Source organism: Pogona vitticeps, chromosome 2 (genome assembly GCF_051106095.1).
Source record: "Pogona vitticeps strain Pit_001003342236 chromosome 2, PviZW2.1, whole genome shotgun sequence".
Taxonomy (NCBI): domain Eukaryota; kingdom Metazoa; phylum Chordata; class Lepidosauria; order Squamata; family Agamidae; genus Pogona; species Pogona vitticeps.
Window position 1 is genome coordinate 195,819,381 of NC_135784.1, and position 9,615 is coordinate 195,828,995.

The window sequence follows — 9,615 nt, forward strand, 5'->3', positions numbered from 1 at the left end:
GAGTAATAAATCAGCTGGGATTACTTCATACCAAGAAAAACCTGGAAGGGGTCACCCTAAGTTGGAATGACTTGACAGCACAAAATTACTATTACTATTATAATTCCATTCAAAAAGATGTCTTCTCGCATCCTCCCTAAAAGCAAGAGCAGAAAATGCAGGCAGGGGTGAATTCCACAGCCTGAGAAAACCCTCTCCCATCACGCAAGTCTGTGCATCTTTTCGTCTTCTTAAGAGAACCTCTCCTGGAGCTTTTAACATCCGGTCAGTTTCATAACTTGGAGTCCTTTGGATAGCCAGGCAACAGGCTGTTTGGGGCTTTAGCGTTTACAACCAGTACTGACTGCTCCCTTAGATGAAACGGAAAAGTTTGAAAACAGTGGTCCAGAGTGATAATCCTACAGAGAGAGCTGGCATCTCTCTATCAAGACTTTGACCGTTTTCTGATGCTTAGGACACATAGACCGGTAACAGTGTAAGGAGGTGGGTTTTACTTCCTCTGTATTTCTTATGTGATAGAATCAGACCCATGAATCCGTTTTGTTTCTATCAATCCTTAGTTTCCTTTCAAATTAAGCTTTGGCTTCTTTCTTCTCATCCCGCACGTTGCCGACACCAGAAACCAAGGGCCGAATCCCTCGCCAGAGGTCTGTTTATTTTGGGGCGAATGTGGAATCGATTCTTTGGAATGCCAAAAAATCAGTTCCACATAGCTGAATGCCCCTGATGCTTTTAAAAAGAATTCCTGCTGATACAGTGCAATTCCAGAAAGCGGGATTTCTTTTAAAGGAAAATATAAATTCGAAACAAATGCTGGCTTGCCCACCAAGTCACCTTCGCCCCCCAGCATTCCCACACTCACAATGACCTCTCTTTTTCTTTTCACCCCTTTCTCTTTCTCTTTTGTCCGCTTCCCCCTCCCCCTTACCCCCCCCCCAAACAATTGCTCTTGGCCTGCCACCCTTAACTAACCTTGTTTTGACAAGTGGCAGTGGTGGAGGGCGGGGAGGGGGCTCCTTCTAGCTGCGAGATTCCCTGCCATGGAGGCTCCCAAGTGGCCTTGAGCAACCTCAGGGCAAACCAACCATCGGCAGTTTGACTCCGTCCAGGAAGACGCACAAAATGGTGGAACTGAATCCCCCAGCTGGCACTGCCTGCTCTGCTTGCAGTCACTTTGCTGCGTGAAACAGAAGGTCCCACAGGCCCCTCCTCCCAACCATCGCTTGAATAACTAACATTATGCTGTCCTTTCCTGACCCTGGTCCCTGTTGCCAGAGGCAGCGGCCTCACTTGGCTTGATGGCTAGGGCTGGCTGTGCTTTGTAGACCTCTTCTTGTAGCCTGGCAGGGAGACTCACCTGGACCAGGTGACGCCTTGGTCTGACTGACTGCTTGTCTCAGCTGGCCAGCACAATGAAGTTATTTCCAGTGATGTCATTCAAGACAAGAGGATTATCCTTGTGACATCACAATATGTTTGTCTTTACCCTAAACCATCCCTGTGCCAATGGGGTAATGAACTCCTGCAGCTAGGCGACCATCAGCCTGACTCTCCGTGAACTGTGATGTTTCATTATATAAACTAATTTTGAAGAGCAGTATAGAATAATCTGAAAACTTGCTTCTGGTAGCACTAGGGTACCTCCTGCAGAACATGGGACGGATTTACATGACCATGTGTCGTGTCTGTCAGAGAGATCCTTATGTGTGTGTGTGTGTGTGTGTGTGTGTGTGTGTGTGTGTGTGTGTGTGTGTGTGTGTGTGAGGAATGAACACTATGTGCACAGTGACTCCTGTACTCCAGCCCGAAGTGGTTTGAGACTGAAAGCAGAACAATGACAGCCCTCTCCCCAGCTATGACTCCTGAAAAAACAACCACCATCTGCCCCACCTCCAGCCACTCTAAACTGGACAGGACCGTCTGATGCTTGGTCCCAAAAAAAGCATGGCCGGAAAGGCTTCCCTTGAATAGACTTCCTAATAGCTTCTGGGGAAGGCTTGGTCTCCTTTAGAACTGTGTGGGAACTGATTAGGATTCACCAGTCCTGACTGGGAGGGCACTTTGGGGCCTCCTTCTCCTCGGACATCATCATGTCCTCTTCTTCCTAATGCCTTGTAATCTTCCTAGGAGCCTTGGAGGAATCCAGTGGCTTTTAGGAACATGAGCTCTGCTGGATCAAAGGGAAGGTCTCTCGGTTGGTCAACAAGATGCCTCCATGGGATGCCCTTAAATGGGACATGAGCACAACACCATCATGAGGATCCCAGATCCCTTCACGGTGGGAGGCTAGAAACAGTTTCTGAAGTGCTTTGTATGAGTTGCCCAGGGTGTTTTGTCTTTAGCAGAGGGCCACAAGAGGCAAACTGACAGGAACATAGTCAGATGCTGTGAATGGTGAAGAACTGCAGGTAGGAGAAGGCCCTCCATTTTGAGCCCAAAGGCTAATCTCTGAGAAAAAGGAGGAAGCAGCCGTCTCCTGTGAAATGTGGTGTGGGAACAAGAGATAAGCAAGTCTGACACAGCCAAGGGGAAGGCTGGGATGCCTTCCTGAGTAGTCAGCACGATCCACATGAGCCGTTTCTCTCTCTCTCCCCGCACTGATGTGCACAAGCCTAGGATGTTTGTTTCTTAATGCAGCGAGAGGAAAACTAGGTGGACTCTCGTGTTGAGGGGCTCTTTTCATCCCTGTCTGTCACCTATGCATATTTTTGGCCTTCCTGTAGCCTTAAAAATCAAATAACATCAAACCAAATCATGCACACTTTCTTCCTCACATCTTGACTATTTTGGGGGACGATGGGTACAACTCATGGGTACCAAATCACGTTATTGTCTTTAATTATAACTTGTGCCGATTTTAAAATTCCTTTTCTCCATATACTATACTACATGTTGATACGTATTTCCTTACTGAAATTGATTTCCCATGTTACCTTGAGAATGTTTTTTTAGAAATTATAACCCTAACAATGAATTATAAATCATTACTACCTGTTTGATTGATTTTTTGAAATAAAGGCATTGCCTGCTCTTGTATTCGTCTTGTCTTGCCAATTCATGGATGGCATACAGTCAACAGCTGGAAGTTATGAACGATGTAGGGTTAGAAGCAGTTACAGTACAACATCACAACCAGTGGCAGAGAATTTCAACAATACAATTCTGTCCTTTTATTACATCACATTGTAAGTATGGATCTTCTCCCAAAATATTTGCTAGAGGATCAGATGTGAGAGCAGCCCAGAGAGGCAAAGGGGCAACCCATGCTTCGTCCATGCTGTCCTGTAAAGAGTTGAGGGTCCCCGAGTGTTTGTGTTAGAGCCTGATGTGTGTTGAGCTAGAGTTAAAATAAACACAGAAGAAGCCCCTATGCCCATTTCCCCACATTTTCCCTTTTGAATCACCCTCCAGGATTAGATCCACCAAACTTGTCCTACATAAGGGAGGAAGTTAGAAAACCACAGTTCCATTCCAGATTTTCTGCGGTGCATTCTCAATTCAATTAAAAGATGCAAGTAGGGACCATCCGGTTTTTTGTAAGTGAAGGACAAAGAGACAGAATTGTACAATCCACAAGTACTGATGGGAGGGCCAGAGGGCTAAATCCTCCACCATTTGTTTCTGGGAGGAGAAGACTATTGAAACCAGACATAGGCCATTCTTCTCTGCAGTTAGATCTACTTTGGGAGGTCACAATGAGAAAACCCATGTTACGGACGGGGATGGGAATGAACCTGTGGCGAAATTAGGACCTTTCAACATGCAGGTTTCCAATTCATGGCACCTCCATGACAGCATACCAGTTCTCCAGAGGGTACCATCCAAGTTCAGGCATGAAAAGAAATCGAAAGATGCAAGGGACTGCAGGCTCCTTGACCTTGCCAGGCCTCCTACCTCTTCTTCAATTTCACCTCCATAATGTTTTGGAAAGCGTGCTCAACTAGAACAAATGGTTTCCACTTGGGACACTGGGACATTCCAGTTTAAGGCACTTCCTTGCCTGCACACTGTCATGCCCATGGCTCCATCAAGCGGCTGTAACTTCATGAACCAAAAGACAGAAAGAGTATCAGCAAGAAGACTTGATCGTGCAGTAGCCTGTACCTGTTATTCACATACATACATCTTCATGGCTCTTAGCGAAGTAGAAAGCATGGTGTGTTGGTCTCCGATCAAAAGAAATCACAAAGTGAATTTGTCACAATCACCAATGTCTGATGAAGGTTGCCATCTAATGCTAAGTCTCCCTTGCCAAAGTCAAGGCCAAGATGATGGGGAATGGATGGATAGATGGATGGAGAAATAGACGAACAGGGATAAGGAACCTGTGAAGATGGCTTGTCCATCAGAAACATGAATGGGTCCATGTCTTTCCTTCCTGCCTTAGCTCTTCCTGGTTGCCCTGGTTGATCTTGGGTAATGACATCATCTGACATCATCATGTTCTATGGCGGTTATGCTCCCTGCCCCTGCCCCCAGGTTACCATAGGAACAGCCATAAACAATTCTGCATCATCACCATTCCACTGCCTACTCCGTACCGGACGCTTCATCGGTTAGGAGTGTTGGAAGTGGTCTCCTGTGATTAGGAAAATACACTTTTGCAATCAGCTTCTTCACCATGGCAGGTAGGCCATGATGTCATTTCAAGGTTCAAATGGATCTTTTCTTTCATTTTCTTTCTAGGTTTTCCCAAGATGCTCCCAGAAAAGCCAACCATGAAGCTATGGATGCTTAGCTGGGAAAAGCAAAGGGCCTTAGGTTAGATTAGACTAGGTAGAACACATGAAAGTGGAGGTGGAAACAGAGGGGGATGACTTGGCAGGAAGGGAAAGGACTTTACAGCTGCACAGGCACAAGGCACAAGCCAGCCGCTTCAGTTACATGGGGAATTCCCAGTCATGCTAATGGGGTTTAGGTGGGCCAAGCCTAAGGCCTGTTACCTGACCCTCCATGGGACTTGGGTTTGAGCCAGAAGGCCCTGGGCAAGGGACTGAAAGAAAGTAACACCTCTGAAAAGGGGGAGGGGAAGGAGAGGCACCGCTTTCCGGTCAGGCCTGCCTACAGGGAGGTCTACATGCTCTGTGCAGGTCCCTGAGCTTCGTTCTGGGAGAGGGAAGGGGACGAAGAGGCCTCTGAAGGTCCTAAGGGGAGTCCTGACCCCCTTAAAGGGTCTGACCCATGGCTTGGGGCTCCGTCAGGTCAGTGCTTGCCTCTGCACCAAACCTTCAGAATAACCTTGACTTTGGAGGACTCTTCACCTGGCAGACGATTGCACAATTCACCTAAGTCCAACCGAAACAAGGAAACCAAAATAAGCCCTGGTCGATTATTTTGGTTTGCGCTTTTCGGTTGGACGTAGGCGTTGGCTCTTAACGGACACTCAGCCTCCCAGCTCAAGCCAACTGCCCTCCATTCTAGAATCCCTTTCGGACCCAAACACTCTCAGAATTCCGGGGTTTCCGAGGCAACAGCAGCAAGCCTGCTCCTACGCTCCTGGTCCCAAACGTTCCCCATTCCCTGCCTGTATAATTTAAAAAATTGGAAACCGCCCGGAGAGTGCTTGTAGCGCTATGGGGCGGTATATAAGTCCAATAAATAAATAAATGAATAAATAAATATCCAGGCTTCGTGCTTCTGAAACTGAGTAAAATTGTACCTTTTTTAATACCATTAGGCTAAAGCAGGTGGATACTGGTAAGGCTGAGCAGCATTTATCGCCCTTTCTCATTCATTTCTCTTACAGACCCGCCACACGAAACACATCCAAGAGAAGGTCTAGCGCTTCCGCAAAGCAGCAACCCAGCAGTGACGGTCGCGCCATCTCAGGCGTCATCTTGGCCAGTCCCTCCAAACGCCTGTCACTCCACGCAGCCCATCGTCCCCATAGTCCACCTGATCCCAGTAACAACAGATCCACACGGGGTCTTCAGAAACCGAGGCCGGATGCTGTCATTCCACTCTACAGCTCCCTATTCCCTCCCTGGAGAGGGACGTGGCCATCGGCCTCCTCTACCCGCAGCTATGGCCTTGCCTTATGGAAGGCTTCCTCTTCCAGCCATGGGGCAAATGTACGGAAACCTGGCCTCACCAGCGGTGGCTGGGTTACATCTGGTACAGCTCTGTCCGCCTGTTCCAGGCCAAAGGCCTCAGCTCCCCTTCCAGCATGGGACCCGCCTCCAGTTCTACAGCCATGGTTCTTTGGCCCCCATCCAGTTGGCAGAAAGCGGTGCCACGGCACAAGCCATTCCAGGACCGGGAGCCTCAGGAAACCCCATGGTTTGGGTTCTCAAAGAAATTGACCATCCAAGCGTCCGGGCATCTGCTCCCACCAGCAGGCCTTCTGCAACCGGTCCAAAAGCCGGGGCTTTAGAAATGAAACCAGGTTGGTTTGAGGGGCCTTTTGATGATTGCATGTTTTGTGACATCCCTTTAGGACAAGAGTTCAGAAGCAAAAAACACACAAAGTAACCAAGGAGACACGGGTAAGATCGGCACTGGGTGGCTGGCCTGCACAAGGGCCCTGGCTTCCATCCATTGGGGGAGGGGGGTGCAGGCAGGACTCGGAAAGGCATGCTGAGATCCACAGGCGTCTGTTCTGGGCGTCTCTCGCAGACTGCTTCTGGAGGCTATGCCTGCTCCCCATCCAGCTTCCAGACTTCTTCATGGGACTTCCAGTGGAGAAGGTCCCCTAATGTTGGCCCAGGGACCCCCTTCTACCAGAGGGCAGGACCAGGCGAGCTTAGAACAGAGGCTCAGGTGTCCTCTCTTCTCTCTTTCAGGATCAAGCGCCTCCTCTCTTGCCAAAGGACTCACCAACCCTCTGGGAGAGCCTGTGGAGACCAACAGCCGGGGCAGCATCTGCTCCCAGTCCTCTTCTGCCTGCCCCTCTGTTTCCTCTGCCACAACATCTGCGGAGAATATCAAGACACTCCATGAAGGATCCCACGGTGAGTGCAGAAGGGAAACAAGCACACACGGAACCCGTAGAGGCGACTGGGTTTTTGTTCTGTCTTCCCAAGGGATCCCGGGAGCTAGAAAGTCTTTATTCCAATCCACCTTCACTTTCTCGCTTTGCCCGTTCAGCCCAAAAAGGGGAGAGCCAGTCACTTACATACAACACGTCCCACATCCTTCCCTAGAAACATGAAGGACTAGCATTTCTGAAGTGCCACCAAGACCGGCAAGCAGATGTTCCTGGCAAACCTCAGACCTGGCTAAGCCCAGGTTGCAGCAGAGGGCAGGTGGCTTTTCAGGGTTTCTCTGGAGAAACGCAAGGAAGTGGCTCGAAAGGGAGACTCCTGCTTTTCTCTTTCTGTTAAGCGGGCGAGGGGAGGGCAGCTCCACTGGATCAGGGTGGTGGGGGTGGAGAAGGAGCTCCACCCCCAGGGCTGGAACCAGACAGCTGCTCAGGCTTTGTCCTGGCTATCAAGGGACGAGTCTTCTGATTGAGGGTCCTGGTTTTGTTCTCTCTCTTCCAGGAGGGGATGGTCAAATGAATCCAATGTTGGACTCTCAGCTGCTGCCTCCTGCCGAAGAAGGAAGTCTCCTTATGAGCTCCAGAGATGATATCCAGCTGCCGGAGAATCTCCTCACCGAGTTCCCAGATTTTGAGGACCTCGTCTCTTCCATGGAGCCCCTCCTTCCGGACAGCATCTTTCCTTCTCTGGATCCAACAGAGCCCAGGGACTCTGGGCTGGCCCAGGAACTGTTGGCAACCCCTCCTCGGCCCTGTGACGACATCGGAGGCCAGTCTCAGGAGCCCGAAGCCAAGAAAGACGTGGCCATCCCAAGACCCTCCCAAGGAAAACCATCCGAGGCACCCAACAAGCCTAACCTCAATACCAAGGTAAAGAGGGCAAAAAGCCCAGCAAGTGAAGGAGAACCAAGCAAGAAGGTGACAAAGACAAAGAAAATCTCTGATCCCACCACAGCTCCAAATGCTTCTGGGGAGGGAACGGCTTTGGGAGCACATAAGAAGCCTTGCAGTTCCCTCATCAGTGGCAAAAAAGGTGGTGGAGGTGCCACCTCTTTTGAAAACATCAGAGTCAAGTCTCAGGAGCCCCAAGCCAAGAAAGATGTGCCCATCCCAAGACCCTCCTCCCAAGGGAAACTATCTGAGGCACCCAACAAGCCTAAACTCGACACCAAGGCAAAGAGGGCAAAAAGCCCAGCAACTGAAGGGGAACCAAGGAAGAAGGTGAGGAAAACAAAGAAAAGCTCAGATCCCACCACAGCTCCAAATGCTTCTGGGGAGGGAACGGCTTTCGGGGCACCTAAGAAGTCTTGCAGTTCCCTCGCCAGTGGCAAAAAAGGTGACAGAGATGCACCAAGAAAGTCAGAAAAGGGCCCTGCAAACCGAGAGGTCAGTCTCACAAAGCAGAGTGCAGAGTCTGCAAAAGATCTTGCCCCGAGCAAGGCATCGAAAGCCGTCAAAAAGAAGACAACCTCAGTGACAGCAGGGGTGGGACCTAAGCAAGTGTCCACTCAGGAGCCCCCGAAGCCCGTTCCTAGGAGCCATCTGGTCATGCAGATGATGGAGTCCCTGAATGTCCTCTACCCACTGGGGAAGGGCAAACCCCAGCTGGCGCCACTGAAGAAACAGCTCCCTCCGGCTCCCTCCGCTCCAGAAAAGCCATTCCCACCGGCAGGAGGATGGGCAAGACCCCTGCCTTCCCTGCCAAGGATCCCCAAAATTTCGGCATCCCACTCAGGCTCTCAGCCACCCTCACAGCCACCATCAAAATCTGTGCCATCCTCCACTCCGGCTGTAGCCCACAGAGCAGTGGCCAAGCCTGCAACCTTATCCCACCCCTGCCAACCAAAAGCCTCATCATCCCAGCTATATGAGCCCCCTGGGTGGAGACGGCCAGCCAGCACCTCCATTAAGACCAGCGCTCCCCGTCCTCATCCCCCCATGTGGGCCAACACCTCCATGAAGCCCAGCGCTCCCCTTCCTCATCCCCCCATGTCGGCCAGCACCTCCATGAAGCCCAGCGCTCCCCTTCCTTATCCCCCCATGTCTGGGCAAAGTCACTGGAGGATGGCCACCAACACCCAGGCACCCTTGGTCGTTGTGCGGCGTCCCACGGAACCCCCTGATTCTTCCACATTCAAAGGGGACACTTTCATCCCGTGGAGAACACCCCCTCCTGACCTAGAAGAATCAAAACCCATCACGGAAGAGCAACGACCCATTCGGGAAATGATGAAACTTCGGGCCCAGCGGGAGAGGGAGGAGGCCGCCAACTGGACCGCAGTGGGGCGGTCGAAGTACTTTGTGGAGCGGGAAAAGGAAATGGACCTCTCTATCGCCTACGGGTACCCATGGCGCTCATAAGAAGCCGGGCAAGTTCAGCAGCCTGGAAAGTAATTGCCGAAATAGACTTTGTCTGGCCGTAGGCAGTCCTAACCGTGGTCCGTTGTTGCTGATGGGCTGGCCTGCTCTCTCAAGAAAAACAGGAATTCTAACTGGCAGGCAGCTATACAACCTTAGGGTGTGTCCGCGAGTTGATAATTTAGATTTTTTAATTGTTCTTGTAATAAATGGTTTGTGCCTGAAGACACTGGGCTGGCCACCATTTCCTTGGGTCGTCTAGCGGTGTCTAAAATTCC